This window comes from Myripristis murdjan, chromosome 22 (assembly GCF_902150065.1).
Source record: "Myripristis murdjan chromosome 22, fMyrMur1.1, whole genome shotgun sequence".
In the NCBI taxonomy this organism is placed as follows: Eukaryota; Metazoa; Chordata; class Actinopteri; order Holocentriformes; family Holocentridae; genus Myripristis; species Myripristis murdjan.
In genome coordinates this window covers 26,500,849-26,517,041 of record NC_044001.1, presented here as the reverse complement: position 1 = coordinate 26,517,041, position 16,193 = coordinate 26,500,849, and the positions used below count along the sequence as shown (strand labels likewise).

The window sequence follows — 16,193 nt, the reverse complement described above, 5'->3', positions numbered from 1 at the left end:
GCTTATAAGTGAGAAAGAACCTGAGCCAGAGAGTGTGTTTGTGTGCAGGAGCTGCAACATACCTGAGCAAAAAATAGTCTCTTTGAGTGCTGAAGCATAATTCTGCTCTTGTGAATTTCCCACGCACCAGTGTCACATCTGAATCAAGCTCCGCAGACAGGAGGACCTTGAGTTTGTTGAAACCTACGCCTACGGAAACCTCCATCTGCAATGCTAATCAGACCCTTGCAAAGGAGCAGCCTCATCCTCATCCTGTCAAAACTACAAACCCCAGTCGCCAATAACAGCCAAACACTCCATCGCTCGCTGCATGGCTGATGCGTCACGGGGCTACATCTGGAAAAAGCCTGCACTGCGCCGTTACCTTCGCGGCTTCCACATTCAGCAAAAGGCCCCAGAGACATGCTGGCTGTTATCAGTGACAGTACTTTGTGTTTGTTCTTCCATGATAATGCACGCATGATGTTGCTCCAATATGCCACTGCTTGTCGCCCGTTTCATGTTCTTGGTGCTTCAGCTTCGGCATCCAAGTGACAGAAACTTTCTTATTTAATCTTTGGTGTCTTGTGATTCCTATTTATCTGCTCTGCGGGGTGCAAAAAACTACCTTGTATCTCCAAAATGTCACCTTCTCAGGATGTAAGGGAAAAAAACAGTCTTGTTAGCTTAACCACCTTCAATTTTTTTTTTTTTTTTTTTTTTTACTTTAGCTGCATTTTTGAAGCTATTCCTGAGAGGGTTTTATAAATCCAGGGATCACAGACGACCATGCAAACCTTCAACCAAGTTAAAATATAAAGGTACCTGAACTGGAGTTGCTAAGTTTGCCTATAGAGCTATATATCACACGGGATTGTAGTCTTTCCTGGTTTTTCTTTTTTTTTTTTTCTTTTTTTTGTTTTTGGGTAGCTTATGCTTTCTGTGTGTTGTTTTTGCATTGTTTGATGATTTGGATTTTTATGCGCTCAATACATCATAATTTTTTGGAAGAATGCCCTGAGTACTCAAAGCTGAGAAAACTTCCTCTGTGAGCAGAAAGGTGCCCTACATCAATGTTTTTTCATCCTTACTGTCCAATCGGGTCAACTTTTTTGGTGGCTCTATTAACCAATAAACATGGAGGATAACTATGATTTATGACTTCATGAGCCAGAGGTAATAACAAGCCAAACAGAAACAACCAGGCAGCCAAATTAGCTCTGCACTCCAAATGTCTCCTAATCATGATTTCTAATGTGCATAATTCCTGTATAATTTACCTGAATCACAACAACCTTTCTCTCATTAACACAATCTGCAACAGCTGGTTGTGTGACTGACAGCTGATTGTCTGCGGTTGCCTAGCAACAAGTCTACATCAACACAGCACGCTGCTGTGCCTTGAAGGCTTTTTTGCTTTGAAGACTTCAACAAAAGAAATGCTACATTCACACCATATGGTGTTAGCACTGAGAAGACACCAACATGTTGGCTTTCAGCAGGTAAATAGCCAGCTACAGGAAAACATCCCTCAAGTCAGCGTCAAGGTGGTTGATGCTTTGTGAAAAAACACCTACAAGAAAATCCCTGCAGCTTGGCGAAAGAAATCATATTTCTTTACTTGAAATATGCAAAATTTTCCACATTAAAATAGCCATAAATAAATGATATGTGTTATGGGCGTGGCCACTGGTGACCTGGTCGGGTGTAGCTGCACAACTCCACACGAGCTTGACACAAACTAGCAAATGTGTACTGACTTTGAAGCTGAGTTCAACGAAAGTCACTAATTACATGTTTCCAGATCTGGATACATATTTCCAACCCTTATTACACATTTGCAAAGGGGATTCACATTTACAAATCCAAATGCACATTTGCAAATATCACATCATGCATTTGCAATAATAAGATCCTGATTTTACTTTCATACGGAAACACCCAAGCAGGCGGGTCTTAGCAACAATAAATACAGCTACTAGCCCTTGGTGGTGGAGCTGGCCAGGTGTTACAGGTGTTGTCAGTGTTTACGTGGTTGCTGTATGTACTGTAACTAAATATAGTGAGCTTACACTACATTCCCCTGTGCTTGGAAGCTGGAAAGTGGCACGTCGGTATTCCTACTGTTTGTTTAACCGGCATATGAAAGGGAGAGGCACCCATTATGAAAATTTGGCGGTTATTTTTAAGAACGTCAGCCGGGGGGAATGGCAGGAGGCTAACAGTTAGCATTTGGAGCATCCAGCCAGCATCCAGCACTCAGTAACAATGAGAGGAAGATAGAGCCACTACTGTCCTACAGAACAGCTTGAAGGAAAGTGAAATTATATAATTTTTTTTTCAAAATGAGTGAACCATCCCTTTCCCTTTAACTGGATCATCAATGAACATCAATGTTGGTGAAGAGAAAGAGCATAAAAGGTAGGCCAAGGCTCTTTCTCATGGAGGTAATGTTGAACATCTGTGCAGAGGTGCACATGTCAGAATGGCTATGCTCGGCTCAGTAGTGAATGAATGGCAGCTTGAAGGAGCCTGAAGACGGATGCAGAGAGAATTCTGCTCATGCTCACTTGTGTGTGCTGCCATGTCGATGTCCCATCCTGTGACATGATGGGACAAACTCAGGCTGCACTGATCTTGCCCGAGCCTCCAACTGGGAATTCTCATGTGAACGGCTGCTCTGCTGGACATTTCTGAGAAGGAATTTTTTTTTTCCTGAATTCCAAGCACAATTAGATGTTCAGTTTTATGTTGCATCACAGGAATTATACGGGGAGTTTACTCTCCAGTGAACTGGAATTTGGCATGGGGACGGCCTAGAAAATGGCCGAGTCCCTGGGCAGTTCACCACCTGCTGAACTGCAGTTTGACACGCAGAGATTAAGGGGGAGGAGGGCGTTGCTCGCAGACACTACCCGCCTCAAGGTGAAGAGTTTCCTGTTGCTTCATAATGCCATAAAGGACACAATGATTTGTCAGGTTTTTTTTTTTTCTTTTGTTGTTGACACTGCAATGTTTGCTTTGCTGTAAAACATGAGCTCAAACGTAGCAGCCACAAAGTGCATGCATGCAAAGTGTGGAAAAAAGCCACTTAGGAACAACCAAAGTGTGAGGAAAACTTCAATCATGCCATCTTCAAACGAGCTCAAACACACAAACACTTGCAAAAGCACAGCGATGAGTACAGCCATGACTACCATTGTCACTTACTCCCAATCAAACTGAGGCGCCAGCATGAGAAAGAAAGGAAAGCTTGACAAAAAAAAAAAAAAAATCCAGGGTGTTTGAGTGGAGAAAGACAAAAAAAGAGAAAACAATAGGAGAGGAGGAAACAAGCCTCCCCTCCCTCTTCACTCCATTATCTCATTCCCATCCCCCTCTCACCCTTAACGAGGGATAGTTTTCTCCTCGCCTCTCATCTCTCCTCCCCTCCGCTCCTCGCCGTCTCAAGGGACCAAACACACCCCTGACAGGTTGCCATGGAAACGCCTCACACACACTCTCTCACAGACGCACACTCGCTCCCTCTCGCTCTCTGTCTCTTGCAGCGGTAACGCCTCTATCCTCTCTCCTCTCTCCTCCATTAGCATCCCTCTCGCTTGAAGACAGCAGGGGCGGCAGTTCACTCAGCCCTGAGGAACGGCAAAGTCTCTGCACCTGCTTGTCAAATGCTACGAAAAATCTTCGCCTGCTTAGGTACACCACATTCCTCTAGGGGGGATATGACAATTTGGTGAATGTGGGGGAAAAATTAGACGTAGGTCACCAAACTATCGGCTCAAGAGGGAACCTCGCTCCCTGAACGCTCCCTTGATGCCACTTTTATTTGCAGATTTGCCTTGTTGCAATGCTGCATGAACTTTGCTGTCCATTATAAAGACAAAAACTACTAAATCAAATTTGGAGTCAATTACTGTCGGCATGCCATACTCAATTAATGCCCACAGAAGACAAAGGGAGATGCAGTGCCAGAGTCCCTAAGCTGGAGCACAGCTCATTTATAATTCAGTCCTATTTCTCATATTTAAAGTCAGGAGAGAAGCGCTCATCCGCATGAAAGGATGCGTCCACACCACGTCTAACCCCCAGGCTTTTAGGGATCCTTGTCCACTTTGGGGTGGGGGGGAAATATGACTGTTCCTCTGCTGCAGGGCTGCTTTAATTTAACTCACAGCAGAGCAGCAGCCACCAACTTCACCCGCTGCATGTCTCATCCTCTCCTGCTGTGCAGCTCCTGGTGGATCTCATCTGCCCTGCGAGGTGTGCTGATGTTGGAGAGGATTATCTGGCATCAACATGTCATCCAATATCGAGATGCAATCTATTCACTGTCCATCAATTATCGTCAATGGAAACTATATTTAGGCTCACATCCACAGTCATCACCATCAAACTGTCAGATCCTTTCACCGTGTTTCATCCATGACAGTTTGACACGTTAAAAAAAGAAAAAAAAAAAAGAAAAAAAAAAAAAAAGGCCATTTGCTTCAGTGATTCTAGGATCCCAGCAATCCAGCATCTTTTCATCCCGGATTGCTGTGAAAAGTGTCGTCATCCACCCAAACTCATCACACACACATGCACCACATTTTATTATTATTTTTTTTTAACTCATCCTCAGCTTTCATCCCCGTTAATTATTATTGACCTCACAGGGACCTCGTCGGGGCTTCTTTCTTCGTTTCTTGCCTCCTGCCACATGAGGTGGGAGCCAACGCTCACACCTCATGCCCAGATAGGGACTACGCCTATAGTCTGCCGTGGAGACTGATGAAACCAAGTGTCAATCTCTTTCCTGTGAGTTAGCAGCGAGTAAGTGGCGCTGAGAAAGATTAATATTAAAACTGGCAACAGATTTAGACCTCAAGGAAAGTCTCGATCTCATTAATCCTGGCAGTGTTGCAGCCGTTCAGTGTGCACGGTGTGAAGTGTTATGAGTCTTACCTTTTACCTGCTCTTCCACATGCCAGAATCCATGCTCAGGTTTACATCACTGAGTGGGTGTTCAGCCAAGCACACACACTCTGACAGACACACACACTCACACTCACACAGTTGCAGCAGCCGTGAATTTCAGTTCAGTCCTCTGTCTGAGTTGGTCTCCGTCCACTCTGTCCTCCATGGAAAAACAATGTTCATAAAATCCCTTTTTTCTTCTCTGGTATTCTCTGAGGTTCCCGGCAGCTCATCCTGCCTGACGGCGGCTCAGCCTCCTGTCCGTTTAACCAGGCATCGGCAAGGCTGAGAGAGAGAGGGAGAGAAAGAGAGAGAGAGAGAGAGAGAGAGAGAGGGAGAGAGAGAGAGAGAGAGAGAGAGAGAGGGATGCGTCAAGCCAGCCACATACAGCTGTAACGAAAGGGATTGTGCCTTCAAAATAAAGGCGCGGCATGCTACAAGTGTGCTTCAAATGAATGAGAAAACAAATAAATTGGCTCATAAAATGTGGAAGTGTAATAAAAGCATGAAGTGGCTTATCCTATGTCTGCACAGTCTGAGATCACATGGAACTGCAATCTAAGCTATCAGTTTGCACTTCATCTCATGCAGATATTCAAACAGCTTAGCCTTTAAATAGCCTTTAACTTTCAGCATTTTCATGCAAAAAAAAAATTCCAAGCATTCAGTGAAAAAGCCTCTGAAACAGGATTTACATCATGTTATACAATACAAAATCCCATAACAGTAACAATCATAATAATAATAATAATAACAATGATAATAACAATGATGATAATAATAATGATAATAATAATAATAATAATAATAATGATAATAATGATGATGATGATGATAATAATAATAATAATAATAATAATAATAATGACTACATGCAGTCTTGAGTGGAATCCAATCAAAATGTCAATTCAGTGTCAGTGTTTATCAGTTATATGTTAAATATCACATCAAACAAACTTCTAATCAAAACTGCTTGAACACCAGAAGTGTTATTAGGAACCCCACCAGAGCTCTGGCCACGACACGCTCACTTGGTTAAGATGAGGGTTATGGTCGGGTGGGGGCTCATGGGCACCCAGCTGATAACAGGCTGTTGGTTTGTTATGACCAATCACAGCGCGTGTGGCCGTTCTATCCAGGTTCCTGGTGGGATCCATGATAACGCCAGCTGAAAGTGCAACATAAACTCCAGCACCAGAGACCAACCAGCTATTTTGGCACCCAAGAAAACCATCTGACCTTTTTCATGGGGCCATTCTGACATGAAACAGCAGGAAACACAGGTTTTACTGATGACATTAGTTCAGGTTCGGTTCTGTTGAGGTTTAACAGAGCCGGGGACCTGCTGTTGTTCATGCAGGCTCACTGAAAACAGCTTTATTTGCTATTTATATCAATCCATCAAACCTTAGGATATATATTATTCATAATATACGTCAGAGCAGGTACCAAACTATGAGTTACATAAGAATACAGGGTCAAAGGTCATTCATTCAACTCATGTCACCAGTACATTTACCTCCACATCGCTGGTATTAGGATGCTCCAATTTTCTGATGTTTCACATGTATTACCATATATTACCATATATTACCATTTAACAGCTACTGGTGTCCATTTATTCAGACTCAGTTACAAGCTTCATAGTATGACCTATGTTAGCACATAAAATTAGAAATGTGTAAAAGAGCTTTCAAAAAGTACAAAGTCAAGCTACAGCCACAGGAAACAAAGCAAATACTGTAAAACAAAGCTCCATACTGTATATGCAACAAGTCATAATGGTGATGGAGGTTGTGTGTGAAAGCAAACACAAAAAGCAGTGTCTTGTTAATCGCTAAAGCTAACGTAGTTACACAGCATGCTAATTACCTGAACACCAAATTTACGCCGATGATTTGTTCAATGCATCCAGTTACTTCACTATTCCAACATAATTCCTAACTGACTAGTCAAGTGTTGAAATATGTGTGCGTTGCCAACTAACAACAGACTGTGCAGGCTAGTGCTGCCCCATGGTTTCTAACATCAGCCTGGCTATGTGTGTGTGTGTGTTAGGAAGATGGTGGAGTGGAGGGGTCAGGGTCGGGGGTCCCCTAAAACAAAAAAAACGGGCAGAAGGGTCGACTTTTCTGTTTTCAGAGCCCAAAATCCTGGCATCCATGGCTGTGACAGTGGATTGACAGGTACTGATCAATAACGCTTAAGAATATTGCTGAGTCATTGTCATTTGTGCCGTTGAGCTAGCTGCATATTACATATTGTAGACTTCGCTTTAACACGCATTTATCAATAATGGTTTTATTTTGAAGGTGTTCACCAGAAGTTTTCTTCATACTGTCACTGGCTTGACCGTGCTGAGAAAAGCCTGGGGAGGGACAGTTTGGGATCCAGTCTCTTAGCACCTCGAGCAGCCCGACCTCACTGCTCAGCAGGGGGGAGAAAACGAGCCAGGTACCTGTGGGATCCGCTTGGTTTCTACATCCACTCCCCCTTTCTCCATTCATACTGTATTTTTTACTCGTCTTTTTCACTGACTTTGCTTCTTTTATTCAATATCTGCTTTTATTCTTTTTTTTCCCTACCCTGCCCCCATCTTTATTAGTAATACATTTTCTCTCCTTTATTTAATCTTTGATGTGCTCTGTCCCTGTAACCAAATCACAGGGGATAGCAGGCTCACATGATGTGGCATAATGAAGATCTGTGGTGTGTGTGAATGTGTGTGAATGTGTGTGTGTGTGTGTGTGTGTGTGTGCACTTGCACTGATATCCTCCTAATGTGTGTGTGTGTGTGTGTGTGTGTGTGTGTGTGTTCTTGCACTTCTATCCTTATGTGAACCAAAATGTTCTCACAAGGATATTGAGATGACGAAAATCCTCCAATCTGGCGGCATTTTGTGGACCCTGACTTCTCCAAATGTTAATTTAGGGTTGTGATTTGGGTGCATGGTTAAAATTAGACTTTAGTTTAGGTTAATACTGTGAATTTTAAGGGAAAATCTACCCTTGAACACTTAGTAACAGCTTTTGGTGATGTCCTTCACATTTGTGAGGCCATTTAGCTCTTCAGTAGTTTATTTTCCATTTATTTCCATTATCTCAATGGACTTAAACAACAAAACTAAATGTCAGGTTTTGATGCCAATCTCTCACATTCAAAGGGCAAGGGTTTCTTTCTCGAGTCGCCAAATAACATTCAACAGTCTAACTGAGGCAGAAATCAACAAGGCAAGCTGCAGTAATTTGCATGGAGCATCATGACTGATGACATCTAACAGTGTTTGTGTTGAAGGTTGTTTTTTTCTGCAGTACATGCACTAAATAAACAGACTATTGGCCTTATTCTACATAAGACAATAGTGCAGTTAATCTGCTTACATGGGTTGCTTATGCAACTATTCCATTCATATTCCTGTTTACATGCAGCAGAGCATAGCCTAATTTAGCCTGGCTTTACCAAGCGCTACATAAGAGATGTCCATTTCACAGGAAAAATATTCAGCATGCAGTGAGTTTTCGCCTCACCACAAAAATGTTGAGATTTTTTTTTATTTTATTTTATTTTTGTTGTCGCAAGTTCACAGCCTCACCATAAAAGTCACAAAAAGAGCACACTGACATTCAAATAGAATGTCACATTAGGATTAAGGCATGACATGGCTATAATACCCTTCAATAACCTGACTAAATATGGAATACTCCACGTTAATCCCAGTATTGCTTACTGAAACTATGATCTTATTTGGACATTCGGACATTTCTTGTTCCAAGTCTTAATTGGGTTAATGTGGGAATATTGCAGTCCATGTAAATGTAGTCAGTGTAAGGCCCGCACATGTGCAGTAATACAAATGCATGGTGTTTGTGTGTGTGTGTGTGTGTGTGTTGCGGGAGGAGAATGACAGGAATGTTGATTCTGCGGGGCTTCATTAGCATGTACCTGTGGGGCTAACATCTCTACGGGGCTCTGGCTAGACAACCTAACACTGAACTGCTCTCCCCATGCTGGAAGACTGGCTTGCCTCTTCCTCCCTGTGCTAGCTGACACTTCGGACTGAGATGGAGACCAAAATAGAAGCAGTAGAGACACAACCAGACCAAAGAGAAAAAGGCACATCTCTGGCACTCAGCAAACCAGGTTAAAGTTGTCCTTAGGTACTTACAAGTGTCACTGTTGTAACTGACTACATCAAAATCATACATAATATGCTAATGTTTAGATGAATATAATATTAAGATGCTTATTCATTTTCCGCTTCACATCATGCTCCACCAAGAGTAGATTTGCATTTAAAGCAAAACTGAACTTTGGCAGAGTGTTGGGTTGTATAGTTACGTGGGTGAGATAACAAATCCAAATGCTTCTGAAATATCCTCATTAGCTGCCCCACGCTCACCTGGGCTGCTAATCCAGAATCCAGAATATTCCTGTCTCTCCGTTCACTTCCACAGCACAGCAAAACAGCTCCCCCAATAACTTTTACCACATAAATAAAAAGGAACAAAGCAGATTATGATAATATAAATATATAATATAATAATATAAATATATATATAAAAAAATAATGGTACCATTTTTTGTGTAATTACAATTATTTGTGAAAGTCTGGTTGTTGCTTCCTGGTGTAAGGTTACTATGCAGAGGTCCTGCAGATGCTATCCAATATCCCCTCCCCAAAAAATGGATATTGGGATTTTTATTTATTTATTGGCATAATCCATTTTGTTTGCCTTCGTTTATGTGCGTAAACTGTTATTTTGTCAGCTGTTTTGCTATGATATGGGAGTGAATCGAGAGACAGAAATATGCAATTGTGGATCAGTGGACCAGGTGAGCACGCAACAACTAATAATGATATTTTACCACCATATGGACTCATATCACATCCAGGTAGCTTACCCTAACTATACAGCCCAACAATCTATCACATTTCTGTTTCAATTTTGCTGGCAGAGAAATAAGTCGCCTATTTGTTTTTATATAAGAGCAATGAAAGCTATCTTGTCATGATCCACTGAGCAGAACTTAATGAGATTACAACTAAAACCACTATTGCACTGTTTGCTGTTCATTACCAAAAATGTTTTGCAATGATTCCGTTTTGTTCCTCCAGCCAAACAACTCTCTAACCTACAAAATGCATAGGCGTGCAGGCTGCCAGTGCATATATGTTAATGTGTGTGCAACTGTTTTTAAGTCCTGCTACACATGGCTGCCCAACATCTCCACACTCATTTGTTTAGAGGTACATTAATTAAGGTTTTGCTAACCATAGCAGAAAATGGCCCTAATATATCTCTCAGGGTTGATAAGGTCTTTATTGATGTCAGTGACTAAATTATTACGTTATCAGGTGCAGGGATTGCTGGCTCTGGATTTCAGCCAATAAAGCAAATGAAAAAGCATTATGATTCAAGATGATGCCTCTAACAGATAACACCTCTCTCTGTTGGATCTCAGCTCTAATTAGCCAGTTTACTTGTCTCTGGTGTGAAAATGTGACTTTATTATTTTCTGTCGCTGAAGGCTCACTGTGAGTTGTGAGGGAGACCCCGCAACTGTTGCTGCTGTTCCACGGTCACTGATGAATAGTGATAAAAGTCATGGGTTTCATAGCGCTGCTTTAATATTTGAATTAAAGTGTTTTAGATGTAATGTTTTATGTATCTTTAGCACAGACAAATGGAGAGTTCTAACCCAGCTGGGCAGCAGCAGGACAGCATGATGCATTGGCGGTAGCTTTGCTGCCTCGGCTCCGGTGGCAGCTCAGTTCTTTTATCTGAGCCGGTTTGCGTGGGTTTCCTGTGGGTGCTCTGACGTTTGAAAGATGTGCTGAGGTCAGGATTGGAGACTCTGAACTGCCCATCGGTGTGAGTGTGCTCGCCTGCCATGGAAAATGTATGAATAACTTGGGCAGTCAAAGACCCCCAAGCATTTTTTACTATTTAGACATCAAAGCAGAGCAACTGAGGGCGCTGTTTGCGGGGGAACTGGGCAGACACTTATAATCACAATCAAGCCTTGATTTGCAGCAGCACTAAAACTTAAAACATTTCTGCTTACCTCGTCTTGCTGCGGCACTTTCCTCCAACAGGGCTTTTAAGCCTCGGGCATATGGAAGACAGAGGAGAGGGCGGTCTGGCTGACACATGAGGTCTCAGCCAAAGACAACAGTATTAACCCCTACATCACTGGTCATGTGTCCTGTAAGGGGGATTATAGTGCTCCTTTAGAGTTTTCTTTTTAAGGACAAAATTAAAAAACTTGATGTTTTACCTTTTTTTCGGCGTAAATCTTCCGCCTTCATCAGAAGCGTCACCAGAATGTCGGGTGGTGACGTGCCTTATCAGCTGGTGTTACAAAGAAAACTCTACGGGAATTTACTCAGGACATAATGAACTTACACTACTTATAGTGTTCCTTCCTTTTTCCTCTGCTGTGCTTCACAAATCAAGTGGGAGAGGAAACCAGAAGCCTGATTTTCTATGTGATAACATGCTGCTGGATCTTGAGCATGTGCAAATCATTTTACTGCCATGTGATGACATGGTGAAGGTGATTTGCATTTCAGGGAATGATAGTTCATAGATCATAAAGCTATAAACAGCTCATTTGTGGAGTGGTAAAACTGCTAAGTGTGCAAATAGATAGCAGAAAACTAGTTAAGTGCTAGCTCCAGTTCCCCACCTCTTGTCTGTGAAACTGGGCAGTATAGCAGCTTCAAGCCATCAAATCCAATTTTAACTGTAGACTGACAATTTCCAGTGTTTCCCAGCATAAAGGTAAAGGCAAAAGTGAAGTTGATGCCTCAAAGAGCAATTCAGTAAAACAAATCTGATGTATTGTGCATATAATCTCACCCATCCAATGCCTTTATGCAGAATTGCACAAATACACTTGTTTTGGTGTTATTGACAATATGAAAAAGCCATCTGAGCTTTGCAATGGGAGATGCAGGAGCTGAATATTTAGAGGTGGGTGAAGCCAAGAGCCCAAAGCAACAGATGACTTTAGAATATTTGAAGATGGTGCAGTAAAAAACTACTAATGAAATATGATTGATGATGAGGAAACATTTGCATCCTTCTTGAGCATTATTAGCATGCTAAAGATGAATTAAAAAATTAACACATCTCCTCTCCTTTCATTTATACACTGAAACAGATGAAATGAGAAAAAAGACTCTTAAGTGTTGGCTTGTTACTGAATCCATGGAACCAGATAATGTAAAGTTTAATTAGTTTTTCCTGTCTGATGGAAATTCAGCATCTAGATGCTAATAAAGCATATTTGAAACACATTATTAGCACCCATTTAAAGGCATCCAATTAATTCGTCTTGATTTTTTTGTCCCATAAATGATAATGCATTGAAGTCTCATAAATCATTATACTTCATTTAATTTTAGTGAGCATTTGTCTTACAATTCAAATGCATAACCCTTACAAAATACACAGAAACATTTTAGGCGTGCAGAGCTAACATTGTAGGGAAGGATATCGCCTGGAAAAAAAAAAAAAAAAATCATATTCAGGTTAGTAAGTGAAGAAGATTTTTTAGGAATTCAAATTAAAATAAAGGGCAAACAAATATGAAACACAGACTAATCTGTCTGGAGAACTGATGCCAAATCAGAGTTCAAATTTATTATGTAGCTATTATGAAATGCCACTTTAACACTTTAACAGTTATTTCAGACATGAAAATCATTCAAATCATAGTTACCCAAAGACAGTTTCATTAAAAGTGAGAAAATTAAGGTCATCATGACTTCACAAGCAACCCCTTCACAGTATTATTCATTAGTTAAATGAAGATTGACCAAACTAGGATCAACAATTCATTATACCATTTGCAGCCCACACAGCAGATCGACTGTATGCTCACTTTGTGAAATATCATCACAATTTTTGTTTTCTCAGAAATCATGTATTTTCAACAGCTTGTGGTCTAGTCTAGGGGGACAGTCCTCATGATCACAGTTTGTATAGACAGGGGCAACCTGAGAACTGGTGGTACGGGCCAGTGGATGAAAAATTGATCTCACTTCGGCTTTTTTAACCAGTGTTGACATTTTGTACCCATTTTTTTTTCCCTTGTTGAACTTTTTAGATAGCTCTGTCTGGAAAGTTAGCCTAGAAGGTTTCGACGTGAAAAATCAAAAGTAAAAGAAGGTTATGAAAAAATATACAGAAAAGCATGTCTTCATTACATGCAACACAACCAAAAATCCAATATGATAGAGACTGGCTACACTATTTGTACTTAGTAACAATTTATTGGGGGCGGAGGGAGGATTTGCTTGTAGGTCAGTCAGTTCAGAAGTGACTGGCCACAACATACAGTTGCCATCATTTGGCTGATTGAGGATTTGTTTTTCATTTTATTTTTTGATTCAATAGCAGCTGAGATTTCCTATCTGACCTATCTGGCAAGTTTGGTTTCTGTCAGTTTTATTGTTTCTGAGGTTCAAGATTTTCTAACAAATACAAAAAGGTTACAGCACCACATGCTCGATCATAAATATGTCACATAAAATAAGAATAAGCCTGAAACAATGCAGTATACCTTTTCAGTGAACCAATTTCTAAGAAAAATACTGACCAGGTGCCTCCTAGAGAGATAAAGTGTTGGTAGTGTCAAACCAACTCTTGATAGCAGGTGAGATGAGATGACACTATAAAAAGCTAAAAAGTGTATTGCAAACCAGGGCCACCTGTCTGCTGCATAAAGACTAACACAACAAAGTCGATGGTGGCCCGTCGGCTAATGTTCAGCCGTTGGTGAGTTTCTGCAGTCCCAGTTTTTGCAGTGTGTTTTGTACCATTGGCACCAGTCGGACCTATGTTGGTGGCTTTTCAGCCAACTGAGCATATTTAATTGGTGTCAGAGCAGGTCGATGAGAGAGAGCATTCTGATTGGCTGTTCAGCTTTGCGAATCAGTAGAGAAACTTGTGTATCTCCATTCCTGGATCTTCCGGTTTCCCCTTTTCAATGATGAATGCAGACGAGCACCACCTGCTGTTTTGGCTGTAGTCTTGGCGGTGTGTTCGAGGTCAAATTTTTTACCCTAACACAGGCAATGTGAGGCGATGCAACAGTCAGCCTTTGTTACTGCTAGTTCTTTGATGACAGTTTGGTGTGTTTTGGAAGAAATCATCTCCTCAGTTATAGTACCCTGTATAGGTAGGCCTACTGAATGGACACAATATACAGTCACTTCAGTACAGAGTTAAATAAATAAAAAAAAAAAAAAAAAAAAGATGGACCTGGAGTGGAATAGGTATCGTTGAGATATTGAAAGGAACAAGAGCCTTGGTAGTTATAGATATAAAAAGACATAAATACAATGTTTGGTCCACTGAGAAATTGAAAAAAGAAAAGCAAAGGCCACTATATACTCTGGCAAAAAAAAAAAAAAAAATTCTGGTGCATTTACAATTTCATGTCAAGTCCCTACATGAAGAATCAAGATCCTTAAAAAGTTACAGGAAGAAATGAAAAGAAAATATTTATGACATTAGCATGACCATCAGTAGCGGTTTTAGGCACGGGCGAAGCGGGCAGCCGCCCGGGGCGGCATATATTCATGTCACGTGGGGGGCGGCATGAGAGTAAAAAAAAAAAAAAAAAAATCATCCTCACTGCAAAGCAGTTTTCTATTACCGTATTCATCTGAATATAAGACAATATTTTTTCCATTGAAAATGCCCTGAAAAAACGCCCTCGTCTAATATTGGGGTCTAAGCAAATACACATGTATTGTGCTTGCATATAAACCAGTAGGTAGGCTCGCCTGATGCTGCAATTACCGGCGAATGGCCGCATTGCGCAGTCAATAATCAACCATGTTGTCTGTGTCACTGTCCGTTGTGCTGCTGCAGCCGCATATGAACAAAAGTTGATTTATAATGAGAGGATGGCAGTATGTGTGTGCTGCTCACCTGTCAGATCCGGCAGACCTGACCGGGTGGGCGCGGCACCTGTAGGCATCAAGCTGGTGCCGCGACCGGCCCGCCTGATGCTGACCGGTGGCTTTTTTTTTATGCAAACAAGATTTTGTCCATATAAAAAGTATTTTTCCAAAAACGGTATTTGTGCAGGTGTTGGCGCCCCTGCTCTGGGAGGGGCGCGTCTAGCCGCCAGAGGGGCACCGGTAGCGGCCGTTATAGCTTGGAAGTTTTCGCACGCGCGCAGGGCTAGAACGATAGGGCGCAAGGCAGTAATTTCGCCCAGGGCGGCAACATGGGCAGAACCGCCACTGATGACCATTAAAGCTAACCTGCAGTGGTGACCCGTTGTTGAGACCTCTTTTAATTGTAGAAAGAATTGAGTTAATGTTATGCCCAACAGTAAAAGGGACTGGGGAAGAGGGATCGGTCTAATTTGTATAGCCAAGCATTTAAAGCAATTGACTTAAACAAAACTGAAAGGTGAGATAATATAAGGTTTCTACAAATGGCAGATAATAACATTAAGGTAGGTAGAATTTGATGAGTTTATGTTATAAAGAAAAAAAAAGCCAAATTGGTGAGAATGTTTCTGTACTGGAGGCATGCCAGTGCTGCATCAGGGAGATAAAGTAAAATATCATCTGCATAATGACAGATGTTTTCTGTAATGAGAGATGGCAACATTTTTCTGCCTGTCTTCAGAGTTTGTTATTGAGAGGATATTTCCTTAACTTTGGTGTTCAGCCTCTCTCTGAGACTATTCAAATTCTTTGTCTTTAGGTTTGTGGGTTGATTTCTAACTGGGCAGTATATTCCTAAACTTCCTGATGTAGGTTAAATGATGTTTATTTTGCTGTGAAGGATGCATTAAAGGGCCATCTAGAGGGCTACACTGGGTTATCATGAGAAAGCATTACTAAAGAACAATTGGAAAATAACATATGAAGTGTATTTGCTTGAATGATATATTTTAACAATATAGTTGACATCATGGGTGGTTGACTTAATGGAAGGCTAAAATCAGTTGAAATCTACATGAATTAAAACGGGGTCCAGCAAATTAGAATTTGATTGAAGAAGTGGAGGGTGACAGTGTATAAAGAGGCAAAAATAATTTTGTGTCATTTAGTCTTTTACTCACATAAAAGAATCCCCTTCACTCCATAAGCCTGAGGCTTCAAGATTGAAACTGAGATTTCTTTTGATCAGAATCAGGAAGCCTTTAGGCTTATTAGGGTTGCTAGAGAAAGTTACCCGTTAACTCCTTTCCTGTTTTGAGAATGAGTTCATCACACAGACTG

At 41.2% G+C, this 16,193-nt stretch overlaps 1 protein-coding gene across 2 annotated transcripts in view; it reads right to left on the bottom strand.

The window, feature by feature from the left end:
* The window catches only part of lingo2b (leucine rich repeat and Ig domain containing 2b), a 34,752-nt gene extending 29,674 nt beyond the window's left edge, over positions 1–5,078 (bottom strand). The window contains exon 1 of one of the 2 annotated variants that reach the window (XM_030044481.1): positions 4,924–5,078. The gene's annotated coding sequence lies outside the window, so the exon portion shown is untranslated. The remainder of the gene's footprint in view (positions 1–4,923) is intronic. The other variant, XM_030044482.1, reaches the window with a different exon arrangement.
* Positions 5,079–16,193: the final 11,115 nt, after the last annotated feature.